This window comes from Mus musculus, chromosome 9 (assembly GCF_000001635.26).
Source record: "Mus musculus strain C57BL/6J chromosome 9, GRCm38.p6 C57BL/6J".
NCBI lineage: Eukaryota > Metazoa > Chordata > Mammalia > Rodentia > Muridae > Mus > Mus musculus.
This window is the reverse complement of record NC_000075.6, coordinates 46,653,886-46,675,477: the sequence shown is the minus strand read 5'-3', so window position 1 is coordinate 46,675,477 and position 21,592 is coordinate 46,653,886. Positions and strand designations below refer to the sequence as shown.

The following is a 21,592-nucleotide window of genomic DNA, read 5'->3' as shown; positions in this document are numbered from 1 at the left end:
CACACACACACACACTGAACAGCCAGGACACACCAGATGCTGCAGATGATGGATGCAGGAAGGTGCTTACAATTTATAGAATCTGGTCAATTGGTACCATCTCATTGAAAAGTTTCATTGAAGAACTGGAGAAATTGGAGTGTCCACTAAGCTTTCCACCAAGGAGGAGTTACAGCAAGGATCCTAGAGCAGTGGAATCCGAGGGAAAGCCAGGACAGTTCAGGGGTTCTTAGCAGAAGAGTGACATCATCTTTGTCGGGCTTGAAAAGTGTGGAAACAGAGGCAAACGGTAGGATCGGGGAGAGCTGGTAAGAGGCTAATGGAGCAGCACGCTGTGTGATGAAGGTGTTCCCTACTGGGGCGAGAGCGGTGAATGGATGAGAATCAATCAGATCCAGCATATTTTTCTAAAGTAGGGCAAAAATAGAGCACTCCCTAGCCAATCTTATGAGAGGTGCCAGAGACCAAGAGCAGGTAGCAACGTCGACATTTTTTTTTCCCTAGAAAGGTAGGAAGCTGGAGTTGCCCCACATGGACATACAGAAAATAGCATATTTAGAATGGGGATGAGAGGAAGGCTCTGTTTGCGATCTGTTGACGCTGTAGATTTTCTTCTCTGTTCCTTCTTATCTCGGGCTCATAAACAACAGTCCAGGCCAGGGAGTCTAAGAGAAGCAAGGTTGGTTTATTGAGAAGAAGGAAAAAAGTCAGAAAGTGGCCAGGAAAGACTGGCTGGGAGGAGACCCCCCTCCCAAAGTGAGGTGGGGGATTTTTAGTAGATTTGGGTGGGGTCTGGCTGACTGTATATGCAAGAGGCGAGGAGAAAGACCAACGGGCATATTAGTGGAGAGCCTGCCTAAACCAGGGAGGGGACTCAATGAGGGCCACTTGTCCCTGCTTCCTCAGTCCTCCCTTGATGTCACAGTGGAGACTGAAGAAATGAAACAAGGAAAGAGGTGTAAGCAGTTGATACCGTGAGCATGGTTTTCACGCTCCAGTTCTGGCCTCCAGCGCCTGCCACAGCCAGCTCCTCTCCTTCCTGGGTCAGTGCGTCTGAGCAGTCCATCCAAACTTCATCAATGCAGGAAGCTTTCAAGCTTCTGAACACATAGGTGCAGGTGTGTCCAGGCTGTAAGGTATCCACGCCTCTGATTCAGGACATCATGAGTATACAGCTGATATTTCCCAACTAGGTGAGGTCAACAGAGAAGACAACCACAGAGTGAGCCCCAGGGATCCCAGTCAGGTTAAGAGTAGGGGAGCTCATAGGAGAGATGAATAATAAATAAATAAATCATTATCTGTGTGGTAGGGAAAGCAGACTGTTACATGTGGTCAAACGGAAGAATGACACCCCTAGAAGTCAAGGATTGCTGATGGACCGAGCAGGATGCAGCCTAAACAGCAACCCCTGGATGAAGTGGCATTGGTAGGAGCAGTTTCCATGGAGAGGTGGGGTGGGAGGTCTTGCTAGGTAATGACATCTCTGTTGAGAAACTTGCAGTAATCATCAGGAAGAAGGTATGGGCAGTTGCTCGAGAGAAATGGGACCAGGCCAAGGATTAATTAGCATAGGTGAATATTAATTAATATGTTTATATGAAAATGGCACTAAGCTGGTATAGAACTAAAACTGAATCAGTGTGAGAGGAAGGGAGAATGGTTAGAAGCAGAAGAGTGGGGTCTGGCTTCCGGTAGACAGCTCATCGGGACATTGTGTGAGAAGGCAGGGCACAGAGGGCAAATACTGTCATGCGGTAGATAGAGCGGCAGAAGCCTGTAGAAATCATCTTTTGGTTAATACCATATTCCCAATGAAGTGGTGAGCAAGCTGAGATAGAAGCCAGAGTAGGTTCTATGAGAAACCTGGGGCGCGCAGCCAGGATAGGATGTTAAGATACATAATGGTCATCAGACAATGTCCCTCCCACAGAGGTTTGTGTTCATGAACCCTTCAAAAAAGGAGACTTTTGCTCAGCAGGCTGATGAGGCAGAAGCCAGAATATCAGCCCAAACCACTGCAAAGTCTGTGCCTTGAGCTGGGCTGGGCTGAGCTGGGCTGGGGCACAAGGGCAAGCAGGGGTAGGAGGTGAAGAGGAGAAGGTAGCTTTGCCTACCCTAAATCAGTGAAAGATGAAAAGGACCTGCAGGCTCACCTGAAAGATCCACTCCCCCACCAAGTGCCCCCAAACAAAATTGTTGATTATTGAGTCGCTCAGATGTTCGTCACACCTGCTAGGTCCCTTTGAGGGTCTCCCGCTATGTTTTGCATATAGCTTAATTAAAGACTGCCTTTCCCACAGCCAATTAGACTCCCTTAGCATGTTCCTTGAGCTTCCGTTTTATCTGACATGCATATCCAGGCCATCTGAGAAGCATCAGGATGTCTGTATGAGGTTTCTGATGCTGCTGTAACAAGTGAGGCACAGCAGAGCCAGGATTAAAACCATGCTGATGTATCATGGACAGCGCTGGAGGTGAGCAGATCTGTGGATATCTCACTGACTACGCAGTGCTGGCAAGGCTGAAGGCCCCCTCGGGAGTTCTAGGGGAGAAACCACTTCTTTGTCTTTTTTCAGGTTCTAGAAGTCACCTGAATCCCTTACCCCATCTTTAGACCCAGCACTGCAGGCTGGGTCCTTTCCACAGGAGTCACTCTGACCTCTTCTGCCTTCTTCTACATTGAGGAGCCCTTGTAAACACACCAGGCTACCCAGATGCCCCCTATCTTCAAGACATCAAACTAGCAGTATGAACTGTCTCCATCCCATGTCCAGGTTCCAGAAGTGTGGGTCTGACTCCCTTCCTCCTTTCGTGGCTCTAAATTCCCAGCTCCAAGTCTACATTGCACCTCTGTGTAACACTAGCCTTCAAATTCTTATTGTCTGCATCCCTTCACTCATTCAATCAGTCAGTCATTTATTCATTCATACAAGATTTGGGGCTTAAGAAGCCAGCCTGGTCTGGTAGCTATTCACCTGCCTCTCCTGCAGTGTTTATTAATGACTATGTTATTACTCCCAGAAATCTTGCAAAATAGATGAAATGAAAATGTATTTTGCATCTAATCTACTGCATGTAGTGGAAGGGTGTGAGAATAGAGGGAAGGGAGGGGTGAGGCTGGGGGAGGCACAGTCCCCGCATGTCCCCCTCTCCTTCTGTAGCTAAGATACAACAGATGTAGGGGTGAGCTCTGGTGGGTGGTAGGGTTTCACCTGACAAACTTCATTCTGGGGCCATTTAAATCATTCTAATTGCTCAGAAACACCCCATTAAGTTCCCCTGTGAAGAGTGCTGGGGAAAAGGGCAGGAAAAAATTAGGGGAGGCCGGGAGGAAAAAGCTGTTTCCGACCTGCCATTTGGCTCCTGCAGCCTCTTGCAGTTTGCTTAAAGCAAGGAGGCAGGGGAGGGAGCCAAGGGCAAGAGAGAAAACAAACAGATAATGTCAGGTCCTGCCCTTAGAAATGCAAAATTCATTAGAAAAACATTGATTGCGAAGAATTGATTTGATTGTCAGACACACACTACATCCAAGGGAAAAAAAAATCTTTCATTATGATTCAGAATTTGTTAAAAGGAAAAGCAGAGAGGACGATCTGGAGCGGAGCGAGGACAAGCTGTGGCAGGTGCCTGCTGTCAGACACACAAACCTGACCTGCTGTCTCCAAAGAAGACCCATACCATGATGTCTTATGGAGGAGATTTACCTGACTCCATCCTGGGACCTGTAGTTCTCGGCATACTCGGTAGAGAGACCCAGATCTACAGCACTACCACTTGACCAGGACCGGCAGGCAGACCATGCTCTCCCTGTCTGCAGCCCCTCCCCTGCTTTTCCCTCCTCCCCTGCAGTGAGCTTGTATAGTTAGGTCCAGGGGAGTTCCAGGTTACTAAGGACTCTCTACTAAACGCTACCTGGGCTTAACTACCTCTCTGGGGAGCACTGATAAGTCTCTCTCGGACCGTGCTCCCAGCTCACACTCATCCATTTTTCCGAGAGGTTCTTTTTGGTTCTGTCTTCTCTCACTCTGCCACATCTAAAAAGGCTAAGTCCTTTCTGTCTGGGGGTGTGACATGTTCCTCTTGGCTTCTGATCTTGACTTCACCTTCAGTGTCCTTGATATGGGTTCTCTAAGAAAGTCTCAGCTCCAGCCACAACTCTGCTTCCTCTGGTAGAGCCCTCAGTGGCTTCTTACAACCCAGAGCCCTGCTCTCCCTGCCATCCAGAGGTTGATGGTGACTTTGTTCCTCTTTCCCTATCTCAGCTCCAACTCTCCTAGTCAATGGTGACTTATTTCATCAATGCACCATCACAGGCCACTTCATGTAACATTAAGCATGATGTCAAATAAAAAATGATGAGCCATCCATGATAAGATGAATCTTGATAGTAGACATGCTAAAATGTAAACAAAGACAGAACCAATAAACTGCAACTTTATCTACTGATTCCTTCTCTTGGCCTCCATTATAGAGCTGTGTCTCTAGAGCTATGTCTCTAGAAATGACCCACCTCGGGCCTCTGTAACTCCTGAGAGATTAGCTGGACTGGTGAAAACCATGGAACCAGACCAAGCTGTAACCAAGGGCAAACTTCAAACAAAGCACCATTAGAGCACCCTTGCCCTGACAGGGATTAGCATAGCCTCATCTATCTGGGCAATACGTATGTCCATACACACCAAAACTAATGTCTGAGGTACACAGAGAACAAACACTTGATCTCAAACCTCAAGTATTCTAACTCAGCCTAGATAACCCCGACCTTTTAACACATGCAAAAGGATCCGGACAGGACATGGTTATCTGCTTCCCCAGGATGGAAAGTTTCTTCCAGGAAGAGAGAGGAGGCTCATGAGGCTTATGAAACTCACAAGAAACTTCTAGGCTCGAGGTGTTCATAAAACAAGACTCTCCAGGATCCTCCAAGGGGTTCCATAAGCTATGAACAATTGCTAAGGGAGAGGAGATGCTTAAGTGGTGTAGCTACCCACACGTTTCACAGAGCACAACAGTAACATAATACATATCACCACCACCATCATCATCATCGTCGTCATCGTCATCATTAACAGCAGCAGCAGCATCGTCATCGTCACCAGTCATCACTTTGGTGAGTCATTACCCATGCTGGGGCAATGTAGCTGCCTGAGTCACCTGTAAATAACCTCAATCAATTCAAGATGGACATGGGTGGAATCACTTCTCTAGTCTGTTCTTGCCCTCCCTATCTGGAATGAATAGATACAGACTCCCCACCCCACCCCCAGGGAAAGTCACACACAAGTAATGTCTTCATTGTGAAAGGCTGGAATGAAGTAGCAATGAGCCGTATCTATGATAAATGGGACATTTACAAGGTGTGGCCATTATAGGAGCTTCTAGACAGAGAGAAGCTTGTGATCTTAAAGGTGGAAACATTGAAGACCTATCATAGGTCCTGGTGTGCTCTGAGAACACAGGGGACATACCAAGGGATAAAAGGGAGCCAGGCTGCCAAAATTCTGCACAGTACGCTGAAGAGTGGAGACTTTAGAGCAATCCTAGGGAGCCATGGAGGGAAGGAGTCTGATAGGAGTGTGGCAAGCTTTCTATGCACACATACTCCGAAGCATGAAGGCTTCTGCTTGGTGAGGATATCTCTGTGATTTGATGCCTGGATACTCAACTGCTCCATCCCTTATGCCCTGGCCTCTGCCTCTGCTTCCAGCACAGCTAAATTTCCAAAGACGGCATAGAAACCAACGCTGAAGCTAGCCTGGGGGAGTCCTCAGAAGCACTTAATGAGAGCATTAGCACTGACCAGACAACCTCAACAGGATCTGCCCACTGCTATGGCTGGTGGGGCTGGAGTGCAGAAGGACTATCTGACCAGTAGGGAAGAGGAACAGGCCTGGAGTTGACAGAATGTTAGAGAAAGGAAGTCAACCCTGAGCTTTGGGCTATGCATGTTGTACTGATCTGTCCTCCAAGAGTCAGAGCCTCTGGCTGAGTGATTGTGAGTACGGGGTAAGCCAATTCCATCCCAAACTAAAGTGCTGGTCTCAAGGCTTCCTGGATAAAAAGCTTGTGATCCTTGGAAGAGTGAAGTTTGCTCAGAGGACAGTCAGGTCTGTTGTGCGGAGAACCCCAGTTCATCTCATTACACACCTCAGGGACAGTTGTCACGGTGACTCAAGTTCATCTCCCCTGCATTGTGCTGCCTCATGGGGCCAAGTGGGCTCCCAGTCTGTGGTTCTCCTAGGATTGGAAGACAAGGTCAGTGAGAAGGGTTCAAGGAAGTTTCTTATTTATTTATTTTCATTGTGTGTGTGTGTGTGTCCGTGTCTATGTGTGTATGTCACATGGGTACAGGAGCTCATGGAAGCCATGGAGCCTAGGAACTGAACGTGGGTCCTCTAGAAGAGCAGCAGCAAGTGTTCTTAACCTCTGAGCCATCTTTCTAGCCCCTTGAGAAGGTTTCTTGACGATCATTTCCCAAAAGATCAGGGCCAGCATATTATTAGCGTAAGAAACAAGTAGGTCCTATAGTAAATAAACCCAAATCTCGGTGGTTCAACACAAATGGGAGTTTATTTCCTCCTTTCACAGGGAAGTCATCTCAGATTGATAAAGGCTTTGCTGCCACTGCCTTAGGGCATCTTGGGGTCACCTCGGGTGCTGATTTCCAACTAGTAATTACAGAGAGATGGAGAAAATGTATGCCTAGGAGGGTATCAGGAGCAAGGTCTGCAAGTTTTTCTCAGTTCTGTGGCCCATGGAGATGCACAAGGTGATGGGAATAAGATTCTTATGTACACAGGGGACATTCCCATGACAACTGAACACCATAGAAGGGACACACTGATCTCTGTTGAGCCATCCTCCTCAGGTGGTGATATCCACGAGACACCTCTCTCTGTACTTTTTGAGTCCAGCAGCACTGAAACCACTTCAGGCCCCCATCAAAATCAAACTGGCTGAGCTAGCGCAAGCACCTGAACTCCTAAGCTTCAGTCTCTCTGTCTCTAAAATGGGAGAAGAGCTGGAGCAATGACCTCCAGCAGGTTTTGACCCTAACAGTGAGGTGGAGGTTGCACGGTATAAAAGGAATCGTTATCTGAGCCTGTAGGAAGTTTCTTCCCAGCAGGCTGCTTGCCCCCCCCCTTGGGCACAGCGTCTCACTGCTTTAGAAAGATGTACAGGGCCACAGCCTTACTCTCCACCTGACATCATACAAATGGGACCCCAGAGAGGATGGAAATTGAACAGTCCCCACAGGAGAGGAAACATGAAAGGTTATATGATTTGAGCCTGCATGGGGGTCCAGGCGACCTTTCCTTGAGTTAAAAGACACAGGCTGCTAGGCCAGTGACCAATAAGGCAATCAGCGCCGGGAGCTGGGCTGTTCCCACAGATTACAAGGATTGAGCAGAAGGAACCATGCTGCCTTAGTCACAAAGGCAAGCACATGCACACAGGTGGGAAATGTCAGGTCTATGCAGCCACGGACATACAGGCCACCTGTCACCGCAAATCTGTACAGCATCCACGTAGAGGTATACCCATGGGCAGGTATATGACATTAGCGAAACCCATGAACACACAGATGTACGTAGACAGATACACATCTGTCCAGGGAAGACAGAACATGCAGCCCTTAGTATTTACAGTTCTCTGCAATGAGATATACACAGAGAGATGTTTAAATGCTAGAACAGAACTCGGGCCGGATAAAGGATTAGGTGTAGAGAGTATCTGGCTCTATAAACTTGTTAACGTGGAGAAAATTCACTGATTCATTGTTCACATGACTAGTCACACACATCCTAACAGGCAGAAAAGAGCCCAGGAAAACACACACAGCCACACACAAATGAAGTCACTTCCATATGGCTGCACTGAACGTATGCGCATGCGTATATAGACTACACTAGTGCACACAGACGAACATCTCAAAGCTCACCACGTGATGCACACAAACAGGACTCAGAGCCTGCTTTAAACTCTAGTAAGATGTGTTGACCTGAATAAACCACACTCTCTTTGGGTTTCTTTGTCCTTGTCCATAAACCTCAGAGCCTGAACAAGGAAGCACTGAGTCCACAGAACAGCCAGGAAGCATACTGGCAGTCATCATTGCAAGCTACACTAATAGCGGCCCTTCTGCAGGTAGCCAGGGTTTGAGATCAGGCCAAGGTAGTCCCAGAGCTTCCTTCCTGATGGCACACGCCTATAACCTCTGCTACTTGCAAGGCTTATACAGAAAGAACACAAGCTCAAGGCCAGTCTGAGTAACTTAATGAGCTACTGTTTCCGTTTATTTTTCTTTAAATTAAAATAGGGCTGGGGATATAGCTCAGTGGTAGAGTGTTTGTCTTGCATGCACTGAGGTCCTATATTCTATTCCCAGCATGAAACAGAGACAGGGAGAAAAGGGAAGATCTTAGCTGCTTCAACTGGACAGTAAGGATATGGTACACTAGGGCCTTCCTTTCATTAGTGGCCTGATATGATAGTTCAGCCTGCAGAGAGAGGTATTTTTAGGGAAACTGAGGGAAAAATGGTGAATGAGAGCTCCCTTCCAAACTTTAGGACCAGTGAAGATGGGGATGTCTGTCTAGGGACCTTCTAGCAAGTTACTGCCAAACATAGACATCCAGACTGGTAGCATGCTGGTCACTGAGAACATGTATGTGCCTGGGTTCCTGAGCATATAGTGGCTATACACACTGGTATGTTAACATGCATGTGAATGAATTCATGTACTCTAATCATGTGCTGCCTTTCCTGTGACTTTGAGTCACAACCCCAACTCTAGACCCCTGGCCAGCATCCACAAGGGCCCCAAATACCTACAGCAGGAAGAACGAAAGTAGAGCGGATCCTCCTTGGCTCCTTCATTTTCCTTGTGGTGGCTGCTTCCTCTTAAGGAGAGGCCATCAGAGCCAGGGCACCTCCAGAAATAGGCCCTGGATGCCTTGCCTGGGAACAGCAGACACAACAATCCAGTAATTAGCAATAGCCATGTCTCTCTGACAAGCCTTTATTTCACCAGGATAAACAAGTAGCTTGAGGTGGGGTATAGGGTGTTTCTGGGGCCAGGAATCAGAGGATGGGGGACTCACTCCTCTGTATCTCTGGAGCATAGCAGGTACCCTCTCTGCCTCAAGGTATTTACTCTAGATCCCCACACCTACCTTCTATCCTCTCTGCATTCTTTCTGACCCTTGTTCCCAAGTATCCAGGAGGCCTTCATTTCTCAGCTCTGTTCTGTGGAGGGGGTGACTGAATTACTCATGCAGGAAGGAACTGAGGTGCCAGCTCAGAGAGAGAGTATGTGCAGCCATGGTTGGAAATGGACTGTCTGGGTCTGTGTCCATGGACTTGGACTCTGCAGGACACAGTGCACCTGAGTGAGCGTGGAGCTACTGTGGAAGATGAACTTCCAAAGTATGTTCATCTTCTGGTGCTTTCTAGAGAAAAAGAGGTTCTCCTCCACCCCCACCCCAACCCACAGTGCTCATGATGGCTTCTTGGGTACAGGAAGGGTTAACAAGGATACTTAAAGAAAGATCCAGGGACACAGTCTCTTCTCTTGAGGAGACAAAACTCAACAGAAGAGAAATCAAACATCTGCCAATTATTGTAACATTACAGGGAGGAAGCATAGTGACAGAAAGGACGAGGGGGACTACGGAAGGTGAAACCATTGCTGCGTAGGAAAACTGGAAAATGCTTCCTGAAATAGAAAATGCTTGAACTGGACCTTGAGGAATAGAGATGTGAAGGATTCAAAAGGAGATAATGGCACGAAGGCAATTGAATTGAGTAAGTTATGAAGATGAAAACCGTGGTGATGGTGGTGGTGGTGGTGGTGGCGGTGGTGGTCGTGGTGGTGACAACAATGTGATGATGATGATGGTGATGATGATGTGATGATGATGAAGGTCACAAAGACAACAATGATGACAATTACGATGGTGGTGACGATGACAAGGTAGAGATGACAATGGTGATAAACAGCATCAGTGACAATGAAAGGATCCCTTGTCTCCTTCTAGAATCAGACCTGGACTCTAATGCTCTGCTCATTCCCGCATAGACTGCTCCCACCTTCTTTCTCTCTGGAAAATGTTTCCTAGCATTTCTAATAGAGGTAGTCCATCTGCCCTCTGCAGCAGAAAACCCCTGGGAGATGGCTGGAGAAAGGCCTGTGGTCCTGGTTCAATTACAGGGCAGGCTGAGAGCAGATGAGAAGATAATGGGGGGGGGGGGTGTGAGATAACACTCTGTAGATGTGCCATGCCTTAGAGCGTTCTAATTACCTTGATACACATGCTGAGGAGAAAGGCCATATTGACCACAGTACAAAGATGGCACCCAGGCACAGAGAGGTGGGACTTCATTGAGATCACAGGTGTACATGGTTTCCAACTCCTATCACTCACTGTGTCCTGAGAGACCACTCTGAGCCCATTCAGAGGGGTCAGGTATGTGTTCTGAGGAATAATGTCTGCTGTGTGCCATTCTACCCATGACTGCTGAGTGGATATCTCTGTCACCCACCAGAGGGCTTGGGAGACATCAAGAGCCAAAGAGCAGCCCCGTTTGTGTTCTGTTTCTCCCATGAGCCTACAACACAGAAAGAAAGAGAGAGGGAAAGAAAGAGACAGACAGACAGACAGACAGCAAGTATCCAATATATATTTATTAAACATTGTTCATCACAGTGGTTGGCAACAGTGCTACTGCCTCCCCTTGCAATAGAGAACAAAATCCAGGCAGAAAGGTCCAGGGAAGAGCAGACTAACAGAGATGTTAACCTGGCTTGGTCACAGACCTGGCTGTTTGGAGACAGTGAAGTACCAATGGGAAAGTGTCAGAAGCCTGCTAGGCTCAGAAAGACCCAACTGGGAACCAGCATGAACCTCAGCCCCTCTCAATCAGGCCAGCCTGGGCAGGGAAGACTGTGGGTCTTTCACAGTCCCAGAAATGTCAACACTCCTTGCAAGAGGTCTCTGCTGGCCTGAAAATCTCCAGGCTGTCTGCACTTGTGATAAGCCCAATAAATAAAACAATGAGACCCATTTGAAGGCACTTGTGAGACAGTGAGGCTCTGAGAACTTGACTTTGATGAGTTTGAAAGGCAAAGGGAAGAAAGGAGAATGAGTTTCCTCTTGGGCCCCGATTTGTTTATCCTGCTTCTCAAAAGTGAGAGGCTCCAAGCTTGATGTTTCAAAGGCCCTAAAGTTTCTCCAAGTCTAGACCAGGAGACAATGTGCCAGAGGGCACTTATCTGCCCTGAGCAAAAATGAAATGGCCACTGGGTCCCTGGAGGATCTCTGCCACAGTGCAGAGAAGCAGACACGAGGAGAAGAGGAACCAGGCTGACCTAACCCTTGGGAATACACAGAGGGGGCAGGCAAATGAGAAGCTACGGGCGGTGATAGAACTCTCATACAGGGACCCATGGGTCTGTGGAACGCAGTGCCTATCCTGAGGCTGAGAACGGTCCTCCACATGGAGCCTGGAGTCCATGACTTGTGTCCATTTCATCCTGTCAACGGCTGTGCCAAGTAGGCAACCACATGCTCCCACAAGAAGGGAGCTGAGGCTGGGAAGGATGCGGAGGAGCTTATAGAAGGTTCTGCCGCTGCAGTGGGGTCCTGCCTCCGATGCTCTCTCACTCTCCTCCCGCCTGAGTGATCTTCGGAAAAACCGTCTCTGCACCCACATTCAGTGAGGGGAAAAAATGACAATGGCTTCAGAAAACCCAAAGGAGACCAGCCGGCTACCTGTTGTCCTCCTCTGGGGTCCTGCCGATACCCTCTTGTACCTTTGCTACAGAAAGACAATCAGCCAACCCCCTCCCCCCGCCCCCGATTGTTCCACAGACTGTGGCCAGACAGACACTAATTGGCTCTGAGCAGTGATTACTCCGAAGAAGGTCCCCTTGGACCAAGGTTTCTTGGAAAAACAAACAATGAGCCCTGTCTCTCCCTCACCTGGAGGGCTGGCAGCACAGAGATGAGCTCCCACCTCCCTGTAGGGGGCAGTGGGGTGGAGACACTTGTGTGTAACTCAGCCGCAGGCTGCCAGTCTTCTAACCAGTTACTGTCAGAGGGCCTTAGAGCTGAAAGGCACACTCCATCAGGGCAACGGAGGAAGCAAATCCCCTTCACAGTTGTCACACACGCAGTCATTAGAGAGGAGACAAGTGTCCACGGGCAAGGAGTGTGCCATCCTCCTCCCCCATGCAGTGTTCTGAAACACTACACTCTGGGTTTGAACAACATTGAACCCAAGCCAGGACAATTACAGAGCAGTGTGTGTGTGTGTGTGTGTGTGTGTGTGTGTGTGTGTGTGTGTGTTACTGGAGATAGAACTCAGAGCTTCTGTGCACTGTCTCATCAAACTGCCTGTCAGTTCCCAGGCATCCTCTGCACCTGCCAAGCCTTCAAAAGACGTCAAGGCTATAGAGGAAGTTCAAGAAACCAAGCAAGCTTGAATCAAAAAACAATTACCTACATGAGCAACTACTCCATAAGGAGTTCTTAAGAACATATTTTTTAAACTAGTTTAAACTAGTGTCTAGTAGTTGTATTTCTTATTAAGAGTCTAAATTTCCTGGGCCTGGAGAGATTGCTAAGCAGCCAAGAACACTTTCTGCTCTTGCAGGGGACCCAGGTTTGGTTCCCAGCACTCACATGGTGGCCCACAACCATGTTTAACTCCAGTTCTAGGATCTGATGCCCTCTTCTGACCTCCAGTGGTACATGCGACACACATACATCTTTGCAAGCAAAAACACTCAGACACATAAAATAAATAAGCCTCGAACTCAGAAATCCGCCTGCCTCTGCCTCCCGAGTGCTGGGATTAAAGGCGTGTGCCACCATGCCCAGCTAAATAAACAAAAATATTCTGATTTTCTCAAGCTGAAAATGTGGTAGAGCAAGGCCTATACATTCAAAGACTCAGAGTTTGTCCTCAGCATGAAGGAAAAGAGGAGGATGGAAAAGAAGAGGGTGGAAGGGAATTGTTAGATTCCTGGATGTTCTGTTGTTGTTGCTGCTGCTGCTGCTGTTTGGTTTGTTTGTTTTAAAATGGGGTTTCATATAGCCTAGCCTGACCTCAAATTCACTATCTATCAAGTATGACTTTGAACTCCTAAACCCTCCTACCGCTTCTTCCCACGTGCTGCTATTTCAAATGTATCCCACCATGCACAGTTCATGTGATGCTGGAATTGGTTCTGGGGCTCGTGCAGGCTAAGCCAGCATCCTACCACCTGAGCTACCTCCCCGGCCCAGGTTTTCTCTGTTCTCTTAATAAACTCAGGAAATCAGGAACAGTGGGCCTCGTCCCTTTGTGCTTTCATTTAACCGTTTGTAGTTTGAAACACTCATCTGTCTGTTCTGTAGGAACCAGATGAAAAGGAGGCAAAAGAGATGCAGGGAGACGGGAGGCCATTCCCATGGACCAAGCCAGAGATGGTGATCAAAGGAAGTAGGAAAGTCGCTCAGCCTCGTGTCCCTAGCACCTAGCACGCTTCCTGACGTTCAGGATAAATAGTGAATGTTTACTGATTGGATCCATAAATAATGAAAGGTAAAGATAAGCAAAATATTAGGTAAATGCTGGCATTAAATATTGGCTTGCCTTTCTTGTCTGTTTGTTGTCCAGGCTGACCTCAGACTGTCTCCACCTCCCCCTGCAAGGATTCTAGGTGTGCACTATCAGGCCAGGTTTATGCTGTTCCAAGAATCTACTCGCGTTGGCCTCCTTAAACGTCATCACTGCATCCCAGAGTCCAAAACAAGTGGCTACGAACTTCTTAAGGTTGGCTCTGCCCGTGTCCCAGGCAACAGCATTAGAGAGTTAACTCCTAACACCGAAAAATCATTTCTAGGCCTCCCCGAACCCCTTTGGCCCAGGTGGGGTTATTCCCAATTAGCAGATCAGGAAAGGAAAGTTAGGGTCACTTGCTCTGGTCCTGGAGAACCAGAAGTGAGGATAACTTCTCACGGAGACATGCCTTTCCCACCTCTTATAGAATCTCAGAACAACTCTCTCCAGGCTGAGGTGACCCCAGCAAGCTGCTTGTATATTCTCCTCCCAATTTTTACTGCAAGTAAAAGGGGGCTGCTGGCTACCCAGTGAACCTTAAGGTTGGAAAACATGAATCTGGGGATCTAGAATGTAATCATCACTAAAAACAAAACAAACAAACAACAACAAACAACAAGTGCCTGCTGTATACTCTACACCGTGGAGAACATCAAGGATGCCAAGACCTGGATGTACTCATCGTAGGGAGAGAGTGGGGAGGAACCAAGCTCTTGGGGCAGTGTGCACAGATTCACATTGGGACACCGCTGTAAAGGAGGAGAAGATGGGCGAGAACAGAAAGGTGAGCAGCTAAGTCAGAACCATGGCAATGGAGACAAAGAGAACAGGGTCGATGCTGGAGACACTTCAGTGATGGACCAGGAAGAATAATGGCCACTTAGGCAAGAGAATGGACAGACCCGTGTCCACTCGGATGTACAGAAGAGCCTAGGTGTTTTACACCGAGAAGTCGCCTGACGGACCCTGCCCCTGGCCACTGCTGAGACATTCTATTGTGCTATTCCCCCAGAAAATCCCTCAGGAGCTGGCACAGGGACAGGGAAGGGGCTCCATGTCTGCCCACTCCCTTTGTCAACACAGATAGACTCTTGCCTCTTTCCCTTCCCTTCTTACCTGTCCAAATTCACAAACCTGATCAACCCACTTGCCCCTCGATCTAAATAACTCTGTCTTCGGCTAAATAGAGAAGAGGAGATCGAGGATTTGAAGAGACACTTATTTATCTCTTTACCAGACAGTCTAATGAATAATTTCATGTTTGCAAAAGCTCATTTTGAAATTTGAAGACAAGAGATATATTGCCAAGGCGGCTCTAATACTGCGACATTAATTTTGCACTGAAAGATTTACTCAAAAATTAGATTTTACAATTTTAATGCCTCCATTCTTTTCTTTAAATAAGCTGTGAAATACAGTTAATTAGACTTAAACCCTGGAAGCTTAGACGTTTGAGCTTTGGTGTAAGCTACAAAAGAAAGCAAGCTTTTTCACTTGCAAATTAAATCTAAATTCATTACATGCCTAAACCTACACTACTTGCGGAAATCCTACTGGGCTGGGGAAGGGTCTTCTCTGGGCTCCAGATGTCTCCCTACAGAATTCTGGCTTTGGAGAAGGGTAGGGAAAAAAAATGAAAGTAGAGGCAGACGGGACAGAAAACACAGGCAGTGTTGGACAACATTGTCTCAGGCAATATCAGTAAATTCTGTGGGTATCAGCCATGAACCTCACTCCTTGGGCAAACAAAGGTTCCATGCTCAAAAGGGCCTAAGAAGCCATTGCAAACAATCTCTGCAGAAAGCTACAAGGTTCAGGGGAGGAAAACAAGCTAACAGAAGTTGTTTAACTTGGTTTCAACAACAACAACAACAACATACTTGACCCAGAAGTCGTTTTGTTGTCAAAACACCCAACATTTGGGTCAAACCACTGCACTGTAGAACTGTCAACTCTGGCCTCTGACAACTTCACAAAGCTACTTTGTCTGGGAGTCTCTGCAGATCCTCTATTCTGTTCCATTGTCTGTTAGGTATGAACTGTGAGACACACATGCATCCAGCTATGAAATAAATAATCAAATCCATAACAGTTGGAGGAAGTGAGAAACCAGGGTAGATATTGTCCAGGCGTTCAGCTATGTGCTCTGGTCTACTAGGGACTTCTCAACTTGTTATCCAACAAAACAATTCCAAGGTGTAAGGAAGCATGGGGACTTTTTAGAACGACAGCCTACCTAATGGAACATCCTTCCACAAAACCTGGGACAGGGCCACTCATGTCTGTACACTGATGCTCAGGAGCCCTGAGCCTGCTGGATGTTCATCTCATCCCTGGGAAATCCTGGTCACAAGCAGACATAAGGCCACCTTCTTGTAGGGTGCTACCCTGGACTGGAGAACATCTTGTCCCAGACTCTTTGTGAGGGCCAAACTGGCTAGACAAAACATTCCTTCCTGGTAACTCTCACGACTGTTGTATCCAGCTTACATTTTTAAAAATAAGATGCCCTCTTTTTCAGCATCTAACCTATGACAGACTTCATGGTCAGAGCTCTCTCCTTTGTCTGTGGCTTCCTCCGCTTTGGGAAGAGCACAGATCCTATTATGACTATTATAAAACCAACAGGGCTTCCTCCTAGAATTTGCCCCATATTTAAAACTTCTGGCCAAGTGTGGTGGTTCAACAGGCCAGATGTGACAGCTCATACTTGTAACCCCCAAACTTGAGAAGCTAAGGCAGGAGGACTTCTGTGTGTTCAAAATCAGGGTTGAACAGGAAGACCAGTGGAGTCAAATAACCTGGACTCTTGGTGGGGTGGGGGGACTCACAAAACTGAACCATTAACCAAAGAGTGAGCATGGGCTGGACCTAGCGCCCCCCCCCAATCCCCAGCACATATATGGCAGATGTAGTAGATGTATAGCCTGTTCTTCATGCAGGTCCCCCAACAACTGGAACAGGAGCTGTCCCTGAATCTGGTGCCTGTGTGTTGATACCAAGCCCCTAACTGGGCCACCATGTCTGGCCTCAGTGATAGAGGATGTACCTAGTCCTGCAGTGACTTGATATGCTGTGAGGAAGAGGGTGATACCCAGGAGGGGCCTTTCAGAGGAGAAAGGGAGGGGGCAATGGCAGGAGAAGCTGTGAGAGGAGGAGACTGGAAGAAGAGAAGGGCTGATATTGGAATGTAAAATGAATAAATAGTTAATGGGGAAAAAAGAAATGAACACTTGGGATTTAACATACATACATACATACATACATACATACATACATACATATATACATAAATAAGAAAGAAAGAAAGAAAATCAGGGTTGGTCACAGAATAAGACCCTGACTCAAGAGGAAGAGAGGGAAAAAGAGGAAGACAGGGAAGAGAAGGAAGAGAAAGAGCAGCAGCAGCAAGACCAGCAGTAGTTCTCCATCACTTTGAACTTGTCCATCGGCCCGTGAGCAAACATACCCGGATGAGATTGCCAGCATTGGCCATCTCTAACAAGCCTTAACAGACTAGATGTGATTTTCAAAATATCACCTCATAAGCCTTCATGCTATATCTTTACTTTACAAGACTCCCTCTGTGCCCTCTGCCTATTATAATTAAGTAATTCATCTCTGAAGGGTAATAATAAAGATGATTACAGTAATAATAATAATTCTGCCTTATTTACAGTGCACAGAGCACTGGCATAAACTTTAATTTGACCCCTACCAAGGCCTAAGTCTTACATAAGAGTTATTGTTTGCTTTTAACAAAGAAAATAATAGGCTCAGAAACGTGAAGCAACTTGTCCAGCCACAGCAGAGCCAAAGGACAGACAGTGGATCATAGGAAACTGCACTACCTCTCAATCAGGAGCCCCAACTTGCACATATCCTCATCTTCATGTAGTATCCATAGCCCTTCGAGTTGTATGAAGAGATTCAAGGATATACATCGTTCGTGTGATAAGCCAAAGAGACAACAGACTGTGTTGTGTGTGACAGGGTGAAGAATGCTGCTCTGGGTTCTATAATATCCAGGGTTTGATACCGACTCCACTGCTTCCCAGCTGTGGGGCTGCTTTACCTACAGAGCAGAGAGCTGACCTAAAGGCGCGGAGCTCCTGGGACGCCTAAATGAGGCGAAAACACATAGCGCACTCTACATGTGGTATACACCCAACAGCTGTTACGTTGAAAGTGAATGGGGGCCAGGGGGCCTTCAAGGATCTTTCTGGGAGAAGTGAGGTTTAAATTGGGCTCAGGAAGCAGTTGTGGGTGTGGGTGTATGCAAGACGAAATGAGGCCTCTGGAAAGGTGTCCAGGTAGGAAATCACACTGTGCCTCCGAGTGGAGGGAGTTATAAATAAGCTACAGTCTTGCACAGTAAACACTGCAGGAGTAGAGGAAGCCAGGAACACAGAAATCATTGTAGGAGTGTAGACTCCCTTCTGAGCTCAAGTGAAAGCAAGGAGGGATGCTTTGTTGTGGTTGTTGATGTTGTTGTTGTGTTGTTGTTGATAATGATGGTGGTGGTGGTGGTGGTGGTGGTGATGGTGGTGGTGGTGATGGTGATGATGATGATTTTGGTATTGCTTTGCCTTGAAAGGGAGAAGGTAGAGTAGAGACAACTTTGGAGACAATGACAGTGGGCTGGCAATAAAGAAGTGAACTAATTTCTTTCCTTGTGTCTAGCACTAGCAAGGAGACTCCTCCCGTATTGCAGTATCCTCTCCCACCGTCCCCGAGTGTTCCAGGCACAATGATGGCGCCTCTGTGACGCACCTTAGTACAAGTCTTCCATTCTGATGTGTCAGCTTGTACCACAGTTCCCGTCTGTGTTAGGTAGATCTTTAAGCATTGTCTTCCTGAGGACTGGATCACTGTCTCGGGGCCCTTCTCACCCATGACGTACGCCCATCATGTTGAGAACAGCAACTGGACAGTGGTACAGCCATCAGGGAGCTTACAGGCCAGGCATCGGGCAAACCAGGCACAAGAATACTGTAATTCAAGGTCAAATGCAATTCCCGAGCTTCTTAGAATTCTCTGGCTAAAAGCTACAGCTCTCCCAATTAAAAGTGAATGGAAAATCCTTCAGAGGCTTCCATTTTTTTCAGCCAATCGTATCATTGCCTACCTGAAGAGTCAGCTCATGGAGACACAGTCAACATAGCTCCCTGGCCTGTTAGAACCTCTGCCTTCATTTCCCTGCCTGTTCCAGATACTTAGGTTGGCCCTTCTTGACTGATGTCATGGCCCTCATCCCACCCAGCCATCCAGCAATCCTTCCTCCTGCTGTGATTTGCAAGTAGATCAAACGGAGGGAAACCCTTATTAATAAAACTAAAGAAAAAAGCCATACACCATTAAAAGAAACCTGTTTGCCAAACGTTTGTCTCTCTTTACAACCTGGGTATTTAACAAAATATTGACTTGAGCAGGCATAGCCTGCCGGATCTCCAGCCTCTCCATAGTCTCTCATGTCATTCCAAGTTTTTCTTCCATAAATAATTAAGAGACACTGGGATTTCTCTTCAGAAAAGGTTAGGCCTGACTCTGCTTCCAGATAGGTGAGATCTCGGTACATTCTGAGGCTGCCTTGCCGCTGGATTTGGGTCCCCAGCTACACTCCCTGGCCTAGAGCCACTCCTCTGACAACCCTCATGCTGTTAGGTGGACAACATGCCTGAAGCCCTGCTCTCTGCCTCAGTCTCATCCTGGACTTCCCTGTGCTAACTCAACTGGGACATTGTTTCCACTCAAGATAGTTGTACTTTGGGATCCAAACTTCCTTACAATCTTCTGACACTAGGATGTGACCTCATCTATGCAGTTCACACTTGTGACCCACAGAACTGGGTTTTAAGAACAGGGAAAAAAATCACACATTGTTTTAAGTGAATTTATGGTTTTGTGTTGGATCCCCTTCATAGCTGTCCTGGGGCACACACATGGCCTGCACACTGTGACATGTCTGGTTTTGATATTAAATGTCCTGCTAACAGCTCCTGTGTCTTGCTACCTTTATTGATGGTGCTATTGAAAGGTGACAGAACTTTTGGGTTTGGAGCCTAAGGGGAGAAAGTTGGGTTGTGAAGATATCTCCCTGAAGATGTTGAGACAAAGTCTCCCTCCTTCTATCCGCTCACTTCCTAATCACCATGAAGTAAACAGGCTCACTCCATCATATACTCTGATGAACTATGAACCTCTACAGGCTCAAAATAACAGATCCTGGAAGCCTCTCACACCATAAGCAACGTCTTTCTTCCTTTAAGCTGATTTGCTCAGGCATTTTGTCATAGAAACAGGAAGCTGATTGGCACAAAGACCCTCTTGATTGAACTCAGATAGTGTCATGTCCACCCACCTCTTTGTTATGTGTGCTCCACTTGATGAGCAGCTGAAAACTTAATCTCTTCTCAGAAGAGCTCTGCCTCTGAACCCCTTTTCTTCCACACCTTGAATGTCTCAAGTGGCTCAATCATTTTATTATCTTCCAAGTGTCAGAAACACATATCCCATCTCTTTGTGCTCAGAGATGTCACTTCTCATGGCCAACCTCCAGCCTCTTTGGGTGGACAGCAGAATTGCCTCCTGTAAAGCAACAGGTTGGCAGTGGTAGCAGCAGCTTCACTGTCTACCCAGTCTCAAGCCTTTCCCTCCATGGTCCAGATTTCATAACTCAGTAGGGGAAATAGACTCCCAAGAAGCATATCTGGGTCCTTCCCAGCTCCACACTTCCAATTTCTCATGGCAAACCCACTGTGGCAGGCACCCCGCACAGTGCCTTACTCAGCTGCTTTCCCAGCCTCAACCCTGTGCACCCCATTCATATATCTGCCCTTTAGCCATCTAAGCTGGAGTTCCTCAAATGGGCTCTGCTTCTCACTGCCCTGCCCTATCCATATAGAGAACACCTAGTCAACCTCCAGGTGTAATGGCCTCCACCAGAAAACCCTTGGGTAGCCTCCTTAGACAGTGAGAGTTCATGACTCTCTGTGGGTCCTACAGTACTGCACTTGAACATGTACTACCAGACAGTGCTGCCTCTGTAGTGGTATATTTTCTGCCTTCCAAGACACTCAATTATGTCTAAGGGCTCAACCCCGAGTCCGACAGAGCAAGGATCAAAATCTAGCTCCATCATTTGCTAGCTGGGAGCCCTTCAGCAACAGCAGACTTCAGACTCTGCCTCTTTCCGTGTGAAATGGTAATGATGATGAGAACCACCCCGTGCAGCTGCTGAGAGGATTAAACAAGTTAACACATAGAAATCACACCGCCTGCTTATAGAGTAAGCAACCATCGGCGGTTGACTCATTCTATCTTCTACTCTAGGACGCTAAGTTCTTCCCACATAGGAATAATAACTACATCTATCCAGAATTTACAAACACTACTTGGGTCAATTTATCTAATGTTATTAACCATATGATGTGCTGTTTTGTTATGTCCATTGTACAGATGGAAAAATAGCCTAACCAGCTCACCTAAATTCATACTGCAAGTGAGGAGCAGATCCAAAGTTAGGGAGTCTGGCTCTGGAGACTTCTAGTGACGACACCCCAGTTGTCTCCTTACACATGCAATCAATCTGCTCAACTTCGTAGCCTTAGCGAAGTGTTGGGAGATGCTTTGCATGGACTCAACGTATAATAAGTTCTCATAAGCAGGAGTTGCCTAATGAGAAGCAAAGACTCCAAGTGCAGAGAATCAGCCTGTCTCTGTTATTCTTTCTCTCTGCTTCTCCATGTGCTCTGATGATTCTTAACTTTCAAGCTCCAATGGGAGTGGACATCCATCACCAGAACGTTTCAGTCTTCATAAATGAATACAGTAAATGGATCCATTTCTCACTTGCTGAGGAAGAGGAAGAAGGCCCCTCCTCACCCCACAGGGTCCCAGTCTCTGCTCTTCCCCACACAACCTCTGACATTTATAAGCCTGAGCAGAAGGAAAAGTGAAAAAGAGACAGACCTTGGACAGG

The 21,592-nt window shown here is 47.1% G+C and overlaps 1 long non-coding RNA gene across 2 annotated transcripts in view; it reads right to left on the bottom strand.

Annotated features, from left to right (window-relative positions):
- Positions 1-664: 664 nt before the first annotated feature.
- Positions 665-21,592, bottom strand: part of Gm31557 — a 67,217-nt gene continuing 46,289 nt past the window's right edge. Inside the window, exons 4-6 of one of the 2 annotated variants that reach the window (XR_870708.2) lie at positions 8,839-8,964; positions 6,151-6,240; positions 665-1,189 (exon numbers count right to left, since the gene is read on the bottom strand). This is a non-coding gene — a long non-coding RNA (predicted gene, 31557). Of the gene's footprint in view, positions 1,190-4,582; positions 5,158-6,150; positions 6,241-8,838; positions 8,965-21,592 lie in introns of those variants that run through there. The other variant, XR_870709.1, reaches the window with a different exon arrangement.